Source organism: Rousettus aegyptiacus, unplaced genomic scaffold (genome assembly GCF_014176215.1).
Source record: "Rousettus aegyptiacus isolate mRouAeg1 unplaced genomic scaffold, mRouAeg1.p scaffold_m13_p_8, whole genome shotgun sequence".
Lineage (NCBI taxonomy): Eukaryota > Metazoa > Chordata > Mammalia > Chiroptera > Pteropodidae > Rousettus > Rousettus aegyptiacus.
Window position 1 is genome coordinate 26,791,430 of NW_023416311.1, and position 20,639 is coordinate 26,812,068.

Genomic DNA, 20,639 nt, shown 5'->3' on the forward strand with positions numbered 1-20,639 from the left:
GATGGGGCTGAGTTTTTTAATTACTTTCCAATAAATTAGCACATCCGATTCCGGCTTACTTGATTATTTCAAAAGTCCCATATTCATGTGTGACCTTGGCCTTCCTTACCATCCCACTCAGCTGTCCAGTCCTTCCCAGGCTACTTCCCTGCTTCTCAGAGAGGTTCATCCCAAACCCCAGACATGAGACCTCCTTCCCACCCACCCTGCCCCTCCCTCCTGCTCCCCTTACCTCACTTCAGGGCCGCCCTCTTGTCTGGTGTGTCTTCAACTGTCCAGAAGCAGCGGAAGGAGAGCCTCTACAGGCCAGGGGATCCCTGAGGCCCCTCTAATCTGTTGGAGTAGTCAATCCTGCCCAGCCCCACCCCTTCCCAGTTAGATAAGCCTCCTTCCAATCTCTCTCAGTCAGCTGGTTAGCAAATATTTTTTGAGCACCTACTATGGGCCAGACCCTTGGCCAGGTGCCTTAATATTAAGACAATTTGTTTTATCTTACTACAAAACAATGCAGAGTATTAACATTCCCATTTTACAGATGAAAACACTAAAACTCTGATTGCTAACATGACATTCCAGAGGCACCAGAATAAAGACAAGTCCAGAATTCACACCCAACCTTGTCTGACTCTAGGGGCTTATCCACCCCTCTCATTTATTACTCTTCAATTGTTCCTTCATTTATCCTTTCACGAAAGATATACTAAGTACCTACACTGGGCCAGAGCTGAGCATGAAACTCAGCAGGGAATCTGGCCAGTGCCTGTCTTCAAGCACACCCCACCCCATCTAAACAGACAACTCTCGGCACCCAAGAAGCCAGCTCTGCGTGAACTCTGAAGAGGAAATGGTCAGCTTCACCTGAGGCCCCAAGCAGGCTCCCTGGGGGAAGTGGCATGTGGGGAGGAGACCTGAAGGGTAAGTAAAAGCTGAAAAGTTTATGAAGAGAGAGTTCTCTGAAAAGGAGAGTGGCAAGGGAAAGAGACAAGGGCCATACCCCCTTGCTGGGGGTGGGGGTAGGGTGGACTTGCAGAGTCTGGAGCAGGGCACGTGATGCAGCCGAACTGGAAAGCAAGTTGACCATATTAGGAAAGGTCGCAAGTGCCCAGGTCAGGAGCTTGGGGGCACAGGGGAGCTATGGACAGGCTTCGAACAAGGACAGGCCTGGCCAGCTGTGACTCGTGGGGGTGTACTGGAACCAGTGTGGCAGGTTGATTGGAGGGGAAGAGACAGGAGGGCTGCCCTGCTTTTGGATGGAAGATGGAGCCTTAGGGCAGAAGATGAGGGGCTTCACTGAGGGGACATCTTGACCCAGGACCATCTCAGAGCCCAAGAGCAGCCACTGGCCCCAGAGTTAGAGCAGGCCTGGTCTCTAGTGGATAGAACCAGGGGACGGGGGGTGCTTGCTCCCCACTGCTTCCTCTCTGCCCCACAGGAAATGGCCTCAGAGAATCCTGGAACCCAGCACCTTTTCCTGCGAAAAACCCTGGGCAGGGCATACACCTGATGACAACAGCTTACAAGGAAGTCATCACTACTTCCATAACACACTGAGAGGGCAAGAGAAACCAGCAGGCCGACCAGGTAGCCAGTGAGTCAGTGGTGACACGCCAGGGACAAAACCCAGAAGTCTAGGGATCATCGGTGCCCCAGCCCTGGATGACTCAGAGGTTAGACTACTCCTTCCCAGTGCGGAGGCCCCCAGGCCTGGCCTTCTGGGCCTCCTCCAGACAATCACCTGCCCCATGCCTCCCGCTCATTCCTGACACACACAGACCCTGACCTTTTGCTTTCTAGGGGCCCAGAAGTCAGGTCTTCACCTTACTGCCAGATGCACCCGATGCCCCAGCCTGGCCAGCAGCCCTCCTTCCCAGCTGACACCCAGCTCCAGATCAGGCTAAGCTCAAGGAAGGGCACACCCACCCCACTTGCTGGGGAGTAGGAGGTGGGGCCAAGCCAGAAGCAGCCACGCTTGTGGTCAGGTTTGAACTTTTTTATTTTTAATGTTCTTTTTGTAACAGGACTTAACCTACATGTTCGAACTTTTGACGTATGCCTGAGTACTCATCCCCAGCACTCAACCATGCCCTCGTTCCCTCCCTCCCTCCATGCACTCCCTGCTTCTCTCCAACTGGGCCGGGGGTGCTGCAGATGCCAGAGGCCTGACCCGCTGACACTGGCTACCCCTCAGCATCACTTCATGGCTGTTCGCCTCCACAGTTCACCCAGGCCAGGCCTCCCCGTCCACAGGCCCTATGAAGCTCCCACCATAGACTTGAGTGTGCAACAAGGGTCCTGTGTTTCTTTTATTTTAATCAAAGTATAGTTGACGTACAATATTATATTAGTTTCAGGTGTACAATATAGTGATTTGACATTTGTATACCTTACAATGTGATCACCACGATAAGTCTAATAACCACCTGTCACCATACATAGTTATTATGATATTATCGAAATTGTACCTGTACTGTACACTACATCTCTGTGACTTATTTATTTCATAACTGGAAGTTTGTACCTCTTATTCCCCTTTACTTATTCTACCCAACCCCGCACCCCCACCCCGCCCCGCCGGCCCCATCTCCCCTCTGGCAACCATCAGTTTGCTCTCTGTATCTCTGGGTCTATTTCTATTTCTTTTGTTTTATTATTATTTTTTTTTTTTGGTTTTGGTTTTTAGATTCCACATATAACCAAAATCATATGGTATTTGTCTTTCTCTGTCTGACTTATTTCACTTAATGTAATATACTCTAGGTCTGTCCCTATTGCTGCAAAAGGCAAGATTTCATTCTTTTTTATTGCTGAGTAGTATTTCATTGTATATATATATTACATCTTCTTTATCCAGTCACCCACAAGATGGGCACCCATGTTTTATTATTTTTATTATAATCAACTCCAGTTTGTTATTATCATTATAATCGATGCCATTCCAATTCTTTGCCATCTCAGCAGGCTAGCAGGACTCTCAACCTCAGTCTTTCCAGAAGCGCCTTCTCTGCCGAGGGATATTCCAGGCCCCAGGACATCAGCAAGTCCTCCTTGTTCAGCAATTGCCAAACCCTGGCTGCCATGGGAAGCTCCAGGCTCCAATCTATGGGAACCCTTCGGGGCCTAGGGCTTAGTAGCCAATCAGAATTCATTGGCCAGGAGCCATTAAGCCACCAACTAAAAGGTCTTACCTTTTCTTCCTGTAAATGGTGCCTGGCTGTTTGTGGGGGCTTTCCCCATATGACACCCTCTAGAGTGACTCACAGCCCCCAAGTCCTTCTCTGCTAATGAAGGAAATTCTCCCCCCTCCTACCTCTCTGTCCCCACTCCGGAAACACTAAACCTGGACTCTGGGTCAAGCTCAGGGAGAGCTTCTGCCTCAGCCCTGCCTCTGTTTCCACCCCGCCCCTGTCCAAAGCCTGGCCAATCGTTGCTGGAAATGGGGAAGGGGAGAGAACAAACACAAACCAATAGGGCAATACCTGCCCCCACACTAGCCATTGTTTCCTCAGCCTCCTGCCAGACTCACTCTCCACACAGAGGCCACAGCGGCCTTTCAGCACATACTCGTCCTCCCCGCTCATCCACAGAAGTCTTCCCAGTGCTCCCTGAGTGAACAAGATGAAGTCTGGCCCCAAGCGTGGATACTAAAGTTTGCCATAGTCTGGCCCAGCCTTCCTCTCCTGATTCATATCCTGACATCCTGGTATCCTGCCTGGCTGCCACGCCCACCAGCCACTGGCGCCTCACCAAGCTTTGAGCACACAGTGTCCCTCTCAGGCCCACTAGCCTTTGCACACTCTGAGGCCTTTGCACACAGAAGCCTCTGCCCATTCATCACTTTGCCACATGGCAAACCCCATTTCATCCTTCAGACCCCAGCTCCAAAACTGTTCAGGGAATGCCTCTGGGCTCCCCCAAATGAGTGTGGCAGCCCCCTTCAGAGTACTTGCCACACCGTGTGTGTATATGGCAGAGGCCTCAGGCCTCCCCTGCCTCCAGCGGGGCTGGGAGTTCCTAGAGGTCAGGGACTGCAATTTCTTCTCTGTTCGTGTGAACAGCTGTGTGTGTCAGAACACGCATCAGTGACAAGCTACTGAATTATTATTATTACTGAACAAAAATAAGAAAAGAAACCAGATATTGATATAAATAAATGATTGAAAGAATAAATAAATGGAGAAGAGGCAAATCTCCCATGCAGAAAAGTTCCAAAAAATGCATGTAGACACTCCTCCCTCATGAAGGAGTACCATAACTCTACTCCTTAAGTGTGGGCTGCATAGTGACTTCCCTTCAAAGAAGATAGTATGGAGAGGAGGAAAGAAGAGTAACTTTACACTGGAGAAAACTGACAATTTCAGCCAGGTGATCCAAGTCAACTTCAACAGTCATGAATCCTGTTGACAGCATGCACCTTTGATATAATGTGAAGAAAATGGCACTTTACCTCTGTGCTCTCCCTCCCCAAACCTCGCAAACCCAGTCTAATCATAAAAAGAACATCAGATGAACTCCAGTAGAGGGGCATCCTGCAGCATATCCTACCAGACTTTCCAAAATCATCAAGGTCATTAAAGACGAGGAAAGTCTGAGGGACTGTCACAGCCAAGAGGAGCCTAAGGAGACTTAATGACTAAACGTACCATGGTATTTTGGATGGGGCTCTGGAACAGAAAAAGGCCATTAGGTAAAACCTGGAAATTAATATAAAGTATGGACTTTAGTTAATAATATATCAGTATTGGCTCATTAATTGAAGCAAATGTGCCATACTAATAAGTTACCAATAGGAAAATTGGGTGTGAGGGTTGTGTTGATGCAGGACAGAAAGAATCCCTTCAGTGGGGATTCAAGTCCTGCACTGAGAGGTCCTTAACTGTGCTCAGGAAAGAATTCAAGCGCACATCAGAGTTAGAGTCATAAAGAAAGTCTATTAGAGAAGGAATAATGCCCCTTAGACTGAGCATGGTCTCCTCTCAGAGACAGAGAGCTGAGAAAAGCTGAGAAGGATGGAGAGGAATCTCGAGTGTTGGGGGAATTCAATTTACATATCATTCTTGGTTTCTATGAATAAAGTTTAAAGACTTTGTTTACTTTTTTTCCTTTGATGGTATGGGTATGCAGCATGCAAAGCATAGAAATGTAGCGCGAAAGGCATATTAGCAATCCTAGCCTTTGTTCTGTAGGTTTCCTATGGTCTGTCCACCGGGAATGGGTGGTTGGATTTATTGTGTGTAGGGTATGACTTGAAAATTCTGTTTTCCCTTTGTAGTACAGGTAAATAGTTTGTTAGTAACCCCAGCGGGAATCTTCCTTTGTTCTGTAGGTATCTGGCAGCACATTGCAGGCTCTGAAAACAACTTGATTTAACATTTAGTTCTCATGCCTCTTTCCTACATCAATATGAGATCTCTCTGTACTATCTTCTCAATTTTTCTGTAAATCTAAAACTGCTCTAAAAAATAAAGTGTATTTTTAAAAGGAAGGAAAGAAAAAAAGAAATAAAGCTAACTGAGCCTAACCTTCCCCTCCCCCGGGGAGCCTTCCTGGTTCATGCTTATGCAGTGAAGGGGCCTTGAGGTTGCCAGCAGGCAGGACACAGTACTCAGCCCTGCTCATGTTCTAGAACTTCTTTTGAGGAATGTCCTGTTCTTAAGAGATGCATGCTGAAGTGCCCAGCAGTCAGCTGCAATGCTATATTCATGTAACTCTCAAATGGTTCAGAAAAAAGTGTATAGGAAGGGGAGGGAAAGTATACGAATGTGGCAAAATGTTAACCGTTGGTGAACCTGGGTGAAAGGTATATAAATGTTCATTGCACTATTCTGGTAACTTTTTTCTGTAGGTTTTTAATTTTTTCAAAAAAAAAAAAACAGTTGAGAGAAAAATTAAGAAGGGATCAGTCAGATGAGTGTGTTGGGGGAATCCACCTTCTAGGTGAAGAAATGACATGAGTACAGGGGGTGAGGCATGGGAGAGGCGGTAGGGACCCGAGGCCTAGAAGGGCAGAGAGAGAGGAGAGTAAGGTGAGAGGTGGAGGGTGGGTGAGGCCTGGCAGGCCAAGGCGAAAAGCTGAGGTACAGCTGAGCCTGTATGGGGATGGCAGCCGCCCACAGGCAGTCAGTGGGGCACGGAGGGAGCTCCTCAGGCCTGGCCTCCTCATCTAGCCCATTCCACTATCCTGCAAGCCACCCAGTCCCTGCCAGGGCCCCAGAACCAGCTAGATCACGTGAGTACTGGTCACCCCCTCCCCAGAAACACACATAGAAGGGCTCTCCTGGCTCCTGTGTCCCCAAACCCATGATCACTGATGCCCTGGTCTCTCCCCAGCTCCTGACCCAGCACCGTGTATTCTAAGCTTCCCTGTTGGTGTGGAAGTGGCTCCCCTGTCCCACCTAACTCTGCCACCCCAGGCCTCCCTTTAGGTTGAGTCTGGTACCAAGGAACCCTCTAAGCTCTGTCCCCTCTCTGTGCTCTGGCCAGGCCAGGGAGCTCAGGCCTTGTTATCTTGGAGGATAAGGCCAGTAGCATTGATAACAGTAACTACCTGAATGTTCATAGCAGCACTATTAGAATAGCCAAAACATGGATGCAACCCAAGCGGCAATCAGTTGATGAATCGATCAACAAAATGTGCTATATCCATACACTATAAAAGAAATGAAGCCATAAAAGAAATGAAGCACAGATACAGGTTACAATAGGATGAATCTTGAAAACATTGTGCTAAATAGACAAAGCCAGACATGAAAGACCACATATTGTATGATTCTGTTTACATGTAATGTCTAGAATAGGCAAATTCATCGAGACAGAAAGTGGATTAGTGGCTTAGGGATGGAGGGAAACATGAAAATGTTCTAAAACTGTGGTAATGGTTGCATAACTCTGTGAATGCACTAAGACCATTGAATTACACACTTTAAATGGGTGACTCACATGGCATGTGAATTACATCTCAATAAAGCTGCTTTAAAAATAATAACAATTAGCACTTCCCAAATGTCTATCAGGTGCCAGGCAGGCCTGACACAGCCTCTGTTCACCCACAGGACACCGTGATCGATAATATCAGCCCATTCTACCAATGAAGAAATTGAAGCTTGGAGCATTTAAGTTATTTCCCCAGGGTCACACAGCTTGTGGAGGCAGGATTTGAATCTAAAACTGCCCGAAACCAAAGCCAGTGTGTGTGACCACCATAATAAGCCTCAGATCTCCTCAAGTTTGTTTTCAAGACGTTACTGAGCCCCAAACTCGCTGGAGCTGGGGAGGAACTCAGAAACCAACCCGCCGGCCCTGTGCTTAGGGGCTGCCGTGGACGTTCACGAGCAGGTCAGACCTGCCTGAGATGGTGTGGGGGTGCGGTAAAGGATGCCAGGACATATCAGGGTAGTGGAAATTCAGGGTTCCCCCACTCCCACCCCAACCATAACCCCTTGTCCATCATAAGCAGGGATGCACAGCAAGGAGACAGAGCCTCTGGCAGTGGCGCCGCACCACAGAGGACAGATGCTGGGTGTCCATCTACCCCTCCCGACTCCTGGCCCACGGCGACTCTTGCCGGAGTCGTCCCCTGGTGTTTGCTGCTGGGAACTGCAGCCCTTGAGGTGTAACCCGCCCGCTCACCGGAATTTTGAAAATCACTCTTGCGCTGTGGCGGCGGGTGGAGGAGTGAGGAGTTCTGACAGAAATGCGATGGGGCAACCCAAAGTACCCGTCACCTGGAGTTCGGTGAAGGGATGGAAGTTCAGTGTAAATTGTGACCCATAGATGCGGTTCACAGATGTTTCATCATGATGAAAAATAAAAGCTGACCAACGTCATGTGCATGGTAGAGGTCTACCCTCCCCAGAAAGCGTGCAGCTGGACAGGCTTGTGGTGGGGTCCCTTGGGGGCCTGCGAAGGGCTCAGCAAGTGTGGCTGAGGCCCTGAGGCAGAGGTCGAGGAAGTGGCTATCCAAGGCAGACTGTGCAAGGTAGCTCACGTGCAATAGGGTGGCCCAAGAGCAGGGAAGTGCTCCCCGGCCAATTCACCTGGAAGAAAGCCCTGGCACCCAGTCTTGGGGCTGTTGGGAGGGATGGGGGTAGGGGTGTCTAGACCAAGGGCTGGGACCTGAGGGCTGACTGCCTGGGAACAAGTGAAAGAACTTCTCCTGGGCCCTCCATGGGGGGCGCCGGAAAGGCTGGTAGGTGAGGGTATTCAGAGAGAAGGAAGAGGAGGCAAGGCAGGAGCTGTCTAGGAGCCCCTGGGATAGTGGCAATTCCAGAGTTGCAACCTCCTACTCTTCCCCCACTCCAGTATCCCCCTCAGTCACAGCCAGCTCCACCTGGGCCTGGGAAGATGGTGAAACCCTGGCCTACGAGTTCATAACGGAATGGAGAGCCAGTCAGGCTGAAAACAAGCTGGCTATCTCCCAGACCCTGCCCTGAGCCCCTTTAGCTCTCAGAAACAGCCCCTCTCACCAAGCCCCTGCTTCTGATCCCACCCACGCCCTCCTATTTCCTTCCCACCCTGGAAAAAAGAGAGCTTAGTGAAGAGACAAGGCACAGAGAGTGGAAGGGAACTCAGTGAAGGGGGACTCTGGGGACAGAGAGACTCTCAGAGAGGGAAGCCCTCATCCAGGGCAGAGGGCTCAGGACTCAGACCAGTCTAAACCAGGGAAAGCCCTGGGGGGATGGTCTCAGGCAGCACCCTTGCCACAGCTTTGAGGCAGCCCCCAAGGCTCAGTTTCAGCCTCCTGACTGAAAATGAAAGGAGTCTGGGCAGGGCTTCTTTATGACTTCTGGTGAAACCTGGCCCTGGGGACAGGGAAGAAGTTTCTGTAAGCTGGTAGGGAGGGAGGATGATTCATTCCTCTCTTCCAGGCTCGGTGACACCTCAGAGCCTGGGAATTACCCAAAAGCAGCCAATCAGGCCAGTTAGAGAGAAAACAGCTCCACCCTGCCCTGGCCATTCTCATCTCGCACCTCCCACCATCACCCACAGGGAGGAACAGACCACACCTGGAACTGTGGACACCCTCAATGAGAACACAAACACTCTCACACAAGCACAAACCCACACAGACACACATCCATATGCTAAATGCAAACACAAGCACCTCCACACCCAGAAATAAACACCCACCACCCACAGACACTTGCAGGCACTTGCACACAGTCTCCCCAGCTCAGATCACAGAGGACAGTCCCCCAAGAAGCCCACCACAAAGAGAATTCCAGTGAACACAAAGACCTATTCCCAGGCACAGTAAGACAGGTTTTTGTGTTCACTGGCTCCAGAACCAGCTTTGCTTCTTAGTTGGTCAGTTTAAGAGGTTCCTTAGGGAAAGAGAGGGAAGAAGACCAAGCAGCAGAGGTAGAGGGGTTGCCAAATAGGAGTGGGGCATAGTCCAGTGGCCTCACTGTGAGGAAGGGAAGCACAGATTGGGTTTTAACCTAGGGTCAGGCACTTTATCACCACAAGAACCTAAGGTGCTCCTGCCTTGCCTTCAAGGCCTCCTGCTCCCAACATTTTACCTACTATTGACCGGGTCTCAGAATACACATAAAGCTTGATGTCCCAGCACAGATGTCAATGTAATAAAAGCTGGCAGCAAAATTGCCTCTCGAAGCAATCCCTGGAACGAACAACACTCAACCACATTGGCCATTTCTGTCAGTGTCACGCAACACCAGTGTACAGGGCCGGAGCTCCCAGGATGTAGCATCTGCTGATTTGTTTGGCAGCTTTTGGTACATGTGATTCTTCCACTCTTTTCTGCCCCAGGCTAAGGCTTCCCAAGGCAGGGCCTCTGTTCCCTCAGAAAGGCTTACCCAAAGGCAAGGCCATGTCTCTCCAATCAGATCATGGCCTCTGTGTTGAATAGAGCAGGTGTACTAGATGTGATTATTTTTATTGAAAGCAACAAAAACTGACAATGTTTAATTAAAGTAAAAAAAAAAAAAAGTATGGGAATTGGAGGGGCGGGTAGAATGCATATTAATGTTTCTCATTGAACAAAATAAGAGTTAATTAATTACCAAATTCCAGAAAAGGCACAAACAGGTACAGCTTGGAGATCAGCATGGTGTATTTACATATGTATTAAATATACATAAAGTCTAATATATATACTAGAAATAAACTAAACATCTAGATAAAAAGAACTATAAAATTTTTGAAGAAAATAGAGGAAAATATCCCTATTTCTTGGGGCTAGGGAGACATTTCTTAAACAAGATATAAAAGATATATGAAAAAGAGAAAATAATTGATAAATTTGGATACATTCAAAGATGGCTTGATAAAAACAATTAAAAAGTTTAAAAGTAATCTATATGCAACCCATATAGCCAACAAATGGTTAGTAATCATACTATATAAAGAACTTCAATAAATCTATATGAAGAAGATAACCTAATAAAGATAGACAAAAGCTATGAATTGGCTCCTGTAGAAAAAAAAACTGGAATGACCAATAAATATATGAAAGGTGTTCAGCTTCACTAGTGATCAGAGAAATGCAAATTACAACAATGAGTTGCCATTTCACATCCACAAAAGAACAAAAGTAAAGAGTCTGACGCTACCAAGTGTTGACAGAGATGTATAGTAACAGAAATTCTCTGACATGCTGGAAGGAATGTACACTGGTACAATAATTTTAGAAAATCTTTGGTAATACCTGACAAGGTGGGTACTGTGTATACCCTATGACCCAGCATTCCCACTTCTAGAGAAACTCTCAGGCATGTGTACCTGGAGCGCAAGGATGTGTATCACATCTTATTTGTAATAGCAAAACAATTGGAAACAATCCAAATATCCATCAAGAGAAGAATGAATAGGAATTATGACTTAGTCACACAATGAAATACTATGCAGCAATGAAAAAAGAATAAACTACTGGCACACACGACATAAATGGACCTCATACACATTATGTTGAGTTTAAGAAGCCAGATACAGATGAATATACACTGTGACACCATTTGCATAAATGAAAAACAAGCAAAAGCAATCAATGGAGATAGGCATTAGATGGTGGCCACCTCTGGTGAGAGAAATGGGGAAGGGACACCAGGATACCTTCTGGGATTATGAAAATGCTCCGAATCTAGATTTGGGTCACATGGAGAATACAAATGTAAAAATTTCATCATACTGTATCTTTAAGATTTGTGCCTTTTTTTATTTTATTAAATTTATTGGGGTAACATTGGTTAATAAAATTATATAGGTTTCAAGTGTACAATTCAATAATAATGTCATATGTATACTGAGATTTGTGCATTTTAAGGACTCCACTGAATGTATTTTATGCTTTAAAAAAAGAAACCATTTTAGATATCATAAAAATGGTAAAAGATAAGCCATAGTCTGGTAGAAAATATTTGCAACCCATATTATCAACAAATGATTGATATTTAGAACATACAAAGGAATTCTATAAATCAATAAGAAAAGGACAAACATCCCAATAGAAAACCAGGCAAACGCCATCAAGAAATAGCTCATGAAGAGAACATTGAAATAAATAATAAACAGATGGAAAGATGTTCGATATCATTAATAATCAGAGAAATGCAAATTAAAACAATAATGAGATGCCACTTGACACCCACAGAATGACAAAAATAATAAAATGTCTGATGCTACCAAGTGTTGGCAGAGATGTGTAGCAACAGGATCTCTCCAACATGCTAGAGGGAGATGTCAATCAGTAGGACACTTTTGGAGCTCTAGAAGTGGAATTGCTGGATCATAGGATATACACATCTTCCACCTTACCAGATGTTTTTAAATGGTGGAGATTATGATCAGAGCAGGACTCCTAGGACATCACCCCATACTTCCCTTTCTGCAAAGCAGCTTTTAGATCAGAAGCAATATTGCACGATTCACCAGAACAGCATATGAAGCATTAGTAAGTTCATGAATGGTGGTACTGTCAAAAGCATGATACATATAAGTAAAGTAAATTCAAATCCCAAATAAGCATCAATTAAGGTATAGACTAATTGCTAATGATCTCACAACAGGAGTCTGGAGTGGTAGGATCACAGTAGCCTGGCTGGTCATTAAGGAAGAAAGATGCCATATCAGATTCAGGATTGGGGCTATTTTGCTGACCCAAGTGGGCATTTGGGTCAGCCTTGATGCTAAAAGCTTTGCATGGCCTCTTTTCCTGCCATAGTGGCTGCTGTGGTCATGAGTCCATCAAGCAGGCACTAGGCTAGCTAGGGAAGACGACGCCCACAGGGCTGTTTATCAGTCCACTAAACTATCTGAGCTCCTCCAGCAGCAAGACTCTCCTTTGGGTTGGAGCTCAGAGTCAAAGCACATAGTGCCACGGGACTGCCCTGACAGGGGAACGTGGCCTCTTGTCAGCAATAAGGCAGGAGGCACTAAGCATTGAGTAACCTCTGATAAAGCACTATCTTAAATCAACTTTTTTTCCTTGGAACTCAAAAGCTGCTTTGTTTAACTTTGTGCTGTTTGGATGAAGATATGATAAGGTTCCCAAGGTTTAAATAAACTTAGAAGTCAGCAGAGTCTGTTACCTTCCATTTCCTGAAAGGAAGGCTTAGTGAGATGAGGATACAAGACTCCACGGGAGATCTCACCTTCCCCTCCCTCCTGCAGTACCCTCAGCCCCAGTCAATCTCAACTGAGGTTCCTTTGGGTTTCTTTCTTTTCTTTTTCCTCTGTCTCAGAACCAGAACCAAAGCATTGAACTATAAAGGTTAAGCCAGGGGTTTTAAACTCAAGTGGTTACAGGGACCAAATGGGAACAAAAATGCATATACAGAGCCAAGTGAAAGAGAGCAGGCAGGGGACTTTCACCTCCAAGAAAATGGAGTAGACATATATTTTCCTATTTTTTCTGCCAGGTACAACAAAAATCCCTGGGCTTTATAGATAAAACAAACAAGACAATTTGAAAGGTGGAAAGAAGGCAGGCCAGCCAAGGGACCTCTGGACCCAAGGATGTGTGGCACCCTCATCGTCATCACCATCCTGCTGGCTGCCTTCGGACTCCTCTTGGCACATGGTGAATGCCCTGGGTCTTCTTTTTCCCCTCACATATCCCAGGTATAGAACTGAAGAAGCAGATAATTGAGAGACACCAATGGGCACAGACAAAAGAAAGGCTCAGTAAAATCCTGCTTTCTCTAGTCAAGGAACCAGGAAAGGGCCAGTCTAGAAAGAGAGAAAGTTTTTAGACAACACCACTTTAGCCAAATACCAGAGAAAAAACTGTAGTTCTACCCCGCCCACACCGCAAAGGCCAGGTAGAGAGCCTAGACTTCCGTCCTCAAGAATCTGTAACAAAGCACCTCATACCCCCATCAAGGTGGTGTCACAACCCCTGCCCCCTGCAGTGTCAGTAGAGACAACATGGGGAGTCTAGCCTTTATACCCGCCAGGTAGAAAAAGGCACCACACCCACTCTCCACTGGGTTGGTGTCAGAGAAAGCTACCCCTATTGTGCCATCAGCAGAAACCATTTGGGCAGTTGGCACTCCCACACCTGTTCAACAGTAACAAGGAGCCACCTTCTTCCCCTGCCCCAGGTGTTGATCAAGGCCAAATGGAGAACCTGGACTTCCTCTTCTACCTGATAATATGAGGAAGGCCCTCAACCTTCTCCAGCAATGTCAAAACAGAGGGTTTATTATTTATAATTATAATTATAATAATTATTATTATTTATGCCTATGGCACCTGGTCTTCCTAAATGGTCTCCTATCCAAGCACTAACCAGGCCCACCTTGCTTAGCTTCTGAGATCAGAAGAGATTGGGTGTGTTCAGGGTGGCATGGCTGTAGACAAAACAGAGAGTTTAAATAAGATCTTGGAACATAATACAAAAATGCCCCAGATTCAACTAAAAATTATTCATCATACTAAGAACCAGGAAGTTCTCAAATTGAATGAAAAAAGACAATCAATAGATGCAAACATGGAGATGAAACAGTTGTTAGAATTCCCTGACAAAGATCATTTAAAATCAGCCATGATAAAAATGATTACAGGAGTAATTATAAATGCACTTAAAATAAATGAAAAATAGAAAATGTCAGCAAAGAAGTAGAACATATACAGAGTCATATGGAAAGTTTAGAACTGAAGTACAATAATTGCAATTTAAAAACTCTGGATGGGCTCAAGAATGGAAGGGAAGGGACAAAGGAAAGAATCAGTGAGCTAGAAGATAGAATAAAAGAAATTACCCAATCTGAACAAAAAAAAGAGAAAATAAACAGGAAAAAATGAACAGAGCCTCAGGCATCTGTCAGACCATAACACAAGATCTAACATTTGTGTCTTTAGAGCCCCAGATGGAGAGGAAAAAGAGGGTCGAGATAGAAAATTACTTTAAGAAATAATGGTTGAAAACTCTCCAAACTTGGCAAGAGACATAAACCTACAGATTCAAGAAGCTAAGCAAATCTCAAACACAATAAGCCCAAAGAACTGCACACCAAGGAATATCATACTTAAACTTCAGAAAACAAAAGACCGAGGGGAAGAAAAATCTTAAAAACAGCCAGAAAAAAAAAATAACATCTTACCTGTAAGGGTAAACAATTAGAAGGACAGTAAATATCTTATCAGAAACCGTGGAGATCAGAAGGTGGTGGCACAATATTTTTCAAGTACTGAAAGAAAAGAACCTGTAATCCCATTGTCAGTGAAGATATCCTTCAGGAATGAAGAAAACAATGAAGGCATTTGCAGATGAAGGAAAATTAAGAGAATTTGTCACAAGCAGACCAACTCCAAAAGAATAACTAAAGGAAGTTTTCTAAACAGAAGGGAAATGATAGAAAAACAATCCATAGAACATAAGAAAAGAAAAAGAAAAATGGTAAGCAAAATTATGGGTTATACACAAATAGGCAATACAATCTTGAAAAAGAACAAAGTTGGAGGATTCACGTTTCCTGATTTCAAAACTTACTACAAACTTACAGTAATCAAAACACTATGGTACTGGCATAAAGACAGACAAATAGACCATTGGAACAAAACTGAGCCTAGAAATAAATTCTCACATGTATGTTAAAATGACTTTCAACAGGGGAGCCAAGAACACTCAATAGGAAAGGGAAGTCTTTTCAACAAATGATGTTGAGAAAACTGGTTATCCATATGCAAGAGAATGAAGTTGGACCCTTACCTAATGCCATATACAAAATTAATTGAGAGAGCAAATTCTCAAAGAGATATTGTACACCCATGTTCATAGCAGCATTATGCACAGTAGCTAAAATGTGGAAGCAATCCAAGTATCCATCAACAGATGAATAGATAAGCAAAAATGTGATATATACATATAAAAATGAATGAAATCCTGACATGTGCTACAACAGATGAAACTTGAAGACATTATGCTAAGTGAAATAAGCCAGTTACAAAAAACTGGATACTGTATGATCCCATTATATGAGCCATCTAGAATAGTCACATTCATAGAAACAGAAGGAGGAGAGAGGGAGTTAGGAGTTAGTGTTAATGAGTATAGAGTTTCAGATTTGCAAGATGAAAAGGGTTTTGGAGATGGATGGTGGTGATGTTGTAGCCGCCAGCCCCTGAAAGACACACAGACCACAAGAACTCGGTGAATTATAAGAAACACACTCTTTATTCAGCCAGCTAGGTCTGCCAGGGGTATGCAGACTCCAAATTAAGCAGCCTCGAAATGTAGAGGTACAGGGTTTTTAAGTCCAAAATCCTATTCTTCATTCTGGCTAAACATAGAGGTCTATTTTTCTTCTATTCATTACCTGTTGGAATTTGTTCATAGCCTCTATTTTGTAATACTAAAAGTTTAATAGAATTAATTCTCTTCCTTATATATGCAAATAAGAAATTGAGGAAACATGGGCCATAAGTTAACAAGAGGAGGGGGAGGATTAAAGGTCCAGCTACAGCAGATAGAAGAGTTGTTAGCCATGGTGACCAACTGAACATACTACGAAACAGTTATTTGATTCTAGTTTTTGTTTTTCCCTAACATCTAAATTTCTCTGTACTAGTAGTAAGCTTTCTCTAATTATTCCAGAGTTATTGGCACAGAAGCAACAGGTTTCACCTAGAGCCATACATAATCCGTCTTGTTCTAAAAATAATAAATCTAAACCTCTTCTATTTTGGAAGACTACTTTTGCTAGTGAATCGACTTGAAGTTCTAGCCTGCTGAGCTCAGTTAAATTTAGGGGAGTTCCTACCCTGACATAGTAAGGGGGTTTTGGGTTTAGGCACAACCAGCAATCTTGTCCTATGTCTGAGGTGGTCTTATTTAAGACCTTGTGTATTGTCGTTAGCAAAGTTATTAATGTTCCTTCTGGTTCTGGTTGTGGCTGGTCAAATGCCTGGGCTAAAGAAGAAAAAAGGAAGAAACAGAGGGTTATACTTATGTACACTTGAGTCTTAGTCTTAAGGCCCTGTCTTCCTGAGCTGTCCATTCTCATGCTGCCTTCACGTGGGAGTAATGAATTCATGATGAGATGCCGTCTATTTTAACTGCAGTGGGCGTCATCAGGTAGACAGTGAAGGGTCCTTTCCATTTGGGTTCTAGTCCCTTGGAAGTGAACTTCCAGATCTACACAGAGTCCCTAGGCTGAAACCGATGGGGAAGTTCGTCCCCTGGGGCTGAGTGGGCAGCGCGAACCTGGGACCAAATCTCCTTCTGTACACTTTGAAGGGCCTATAAAGACTTAAGTAAGACAAGGTTACATAGTTCTGCCTTTTTCTCATCTTCCATTCTAGGTACTAAAGGTGGGGGTTTTCCCAAGAAAATTTCAAATGGGGTGAATACACTAATATACGGAGTATACCTGGCTCGGAGAAGAGCAAAGGGGAGAAGTTTTACCCAGGTCCCACCAGTTTTTAACCCTAAATTGAGTAATGTCTCTTTTAGGGTCCAATTCATTCGCTCTACTTGGCCCGAACTTTGGGGCTGGTAGGCACAGTGGAGTTTCCATCGCAAATTTAGGTAGCTAGCCAATTGTTATGATATCTTTGCTATGAAGGCTGGCCCATTATCCAACCCTAAAGTTCCAGGGAGACGAAATCGAGGGAGGATTTCTTGTAGTAGTTTCTTAGTAACTACTAAGGCAGTCCCTTTCCTGGTAGGGAAGGCCTCTATCTATTCTGAAAAGGTATCTATAAAAACAAGTAACTATTTGAAGCCCCCCACATTTGGAGTTACTTCAGTGAAATCGACTTCCCAGTGGCCCCCCAGATAAGTTCCTCTTTCTCTATGCGTAGGTTCTTCTATCTTCGCCTTCTTTGGATTAACTTGGGCACAAGCCGGGCATCGTGAGGCAATCCCCTCTGTGGTTCTTCTCCCTTCTGGAGCATCTTAGTCTGCCCTAGGTGTGTGGTCTAGTGTAGCTGGTGGAGGAGAGTCCGTCCAAGGGCCTGTGAGAGCCCGATTTTTCCATCCGGGGTCATCCACCATCCTTGCTGGTTACTAGTGTCTTCCTTGTCTGGAAAATATATGTTCTCTTCTGCCATATAGGTTGGAGACAGAGGCAGTTCTGGGTAAGGGACAACAGATAGTAGATGTGGTGGGGGCCCCACTGGCCTTGTGGGAGCTGCTCTTGCCTCTGCATTGGCTCGCTGCTTTCCCTCAGCCTCAGGAGTATTCCCTTTTTGATGCCCTTTACAAAGAACAATAGCAAGAGCCTTAGGCATCTATATGGCTTCAAGTAAGGCTAAGATCTCCTCCTTGTTTTTAATGTCCTTCCCAGCTGAAGTCAGAAGCCCTCTTTCCTTGTAGATGGCTAAGTGTACATGTGCAGTGGCAAAGGCGTATCGGCTGTCAGTGTATATTGTGACTGCCTTATCCTTTCCCCATCTTAGTGCCTCAGTAAGGGCGATGAGTTCTGCCTTTTGAGCAGAAGTCCTATGGGGAAGAGCTTGTGACCAGATGGTGCCAGTTTGAGTTACGACCCCTGCCCCAGCATACCTCCTTCCTTCCTGCATGAAGCTGCTCCTGTCTGTGAACAGAACTTCATCGGCCTCAGGCAGAGGGGAGTCTTTGAGGTCGGGCCGTGAGAAACACACAATATCAGTGAAATTTATGCAGTCATGAACGGGGGTCCTGGGATCTGCGTCTGGCAATAGATTGGCTGGGTTGATGACAATAGCTTTGGATTTTAGCCATATGTTTGTGGTTATCCGGTGCCTCCCTGTTGTTGAACACCTTCTGGGCTATCTCAACAAGTTGGGACAGGTTCATTCCTGCAAAACCTTCTAATTGTTTGTAATTTACACTGGATATCAGGGGCTGCCTGAGTAGCAAAGGCTATATTAATCACCTGCTGGTTCTCAGGGGCCTCGGGATCAATGGGGGTGTATACCCAGTACGCCTTGTTCAAGAAACACTCCAAGGGATTCCTGAGGTTCCTCCCTGTATAACTTCAGTTACCTTAGAAAGGTTAGTTGGCTGACAAGCAGCCATCCTAATTCCCCCTATTAGAATCTGGTGGTACCGATCTAATGCCACTCTCCCTGCCTGAGAATTGTGTCCCCAGTCTGGGTGAGCAGAGGGAAATTCCTCCTCCTCGATCTGTTCACCCTGCTTCCTCAACTCTCCCCCGCCCCCGCCCCTACAGCTATCTTTTCTGTTTCAGTCCCAGTGCATCTGCATTCTTCTGAGGTCAAGGGGGTAATTAAAAGCTGTTGGCAATCATCCCAGGTGAGGCAGTGAGTCTGAAAGACACTTTCTAAGAGTCTCATTAATGCCTGGGGTTTCTCAGAGATAGGCAGATTCTGTGCCTTCCCGTTGTACAGGTCACTAGTTGAGAAAGGCACATAAACCATAAAGAGCCTGTCTATGTGATGCCCCTAGGGTGGTGCTTCTTGCAAGAGGAGGATGGCCAGAGTGGTGGTATCGGCTGGTGCTCTCCCTGGAGCAGGAGGCCTACAGAGGTTACCTGCCCACGTCCGAGGAGGTGAGGTGGTGCTATCTGGCCTCTATTGTCCTGGATTATAGGGTGGAGGAAGGTCACTGTCCTCCAGTGGAGATTGGAGGACTGAGGGACTGGGCTGTGTTGGAGATTCAGTTGCTGCATGTTTCAGGATGCCCACAACTAAGACTCGTGCTCCTAGAGAAAGGGCACACCAATGGAGCCAAGGAGGGGGGTTCTGAACAAGGCTTAACCATTGATCAATGTAGGGAAACTGATCAGGATGTCGTGGGTCTCCCATGACAAGCTTCCAAACATTCCTCAAACCGCTGTCAAAAGAACCCTCTAGAGGCCAGTTTACATCAAAAGACAGTCACTCAACTTCATATATGTTCTTAGTCTGCCTGGAGAAAACTTTATGCCATAGTCAGCTCCCTCTACAAACCCTTCTTTGAAATGTTGCAGGAGATACTCCAAGGGTGTCTTCTGTGAACTTGGGCTTCCCCCCATCAGTTGCACAGAAAACACAAAACAGACACTCAGATGAGAACAATTACTGAGGTGTAGGTGGACCCAGAGAAGTCCACCACCTACAACCTAGGTTGATCGCCCCTTTGAATTCATAACAGGGACAGCAACCGCTTCGGAGGCCAGTCCTGTCTTAGATCCCAGGTCCACTCCCTGAGATCTCACTGGGGCCTCGAATGTTGTAGCCGCCAGCCTTCAAAAGACACACAGACCACCAGAACTCAGTGAGTTATAGGGAACACACTCTTTATTCACCCAGCTGGGTCTGCCAAGGGTATGCAGACCCCAAATTAAGCAGCCCTGAAACGTGGAGGTACAGGGTTTTTAAGCCTCAAATCCTATTCTTCATTCTATCTAAACATAAAGGTCTATTTTTCTTCTATTCATTACCTGTCAACACACAGGTCGAGTATGCAAGCAAGGGTACAGAAGCAGAAAGTTTATTGTTAGAATGTTATATTCCCATAGGTAATAGCCTATGGTGATAGCTAAGCAATAATTTCCCAGCCAGCACAGTGATGATTGCGCAATTTGAATGTATTTAATACTACTGAACAAGGCTCTTAAAAATGGCTAAGACGGTAAATTTTATGTTATGTGCATTTTGCCACAAAAAAGTAAAACTTTTTTAATTAAAAAAAATAATTACAATATGTTATAAGGCAGTAGTACTATAGAACCTCATTCATTTATTCATTCAACGAGTACTTACTGAGTGCTTACTCTCTCCTAGGCACTACGGTATTCTAGTACTAAAAATAAAGTAGTAGAGCAGTAGGACAATGTCCCTAGGGTATTCAAGTTTACATTCTAGGGGATCACGCTTTTGAATAGAAATAACTAGAAAAGTGTCTTGGGACTTATACAACCAGATGTCAAAAATGGTATTTTTAAACGGATAGGATTATAATTTTCCTAATGTTCTTTTCCATTTTGATTTTCCCAGATCTATAGGTATTGTTTTTATACTTAAATAATAGCCAAACTCAACTAATTAAAAAATATAAATGATACATTTATATATATTAATAAACATATATAAATATATATTACACAATAGGTTTTCTTCTCTTGAGTTTTCTAAAGCAAAAATGATAACTTTAAAAAATTGCTGTCTGATGTGATTCCAAATATACAGAGAGGAAATATTTAAGACAGATTATAAGTGGGAGAGGGTAAAAAACATATAGGGAGGTAAGGTTT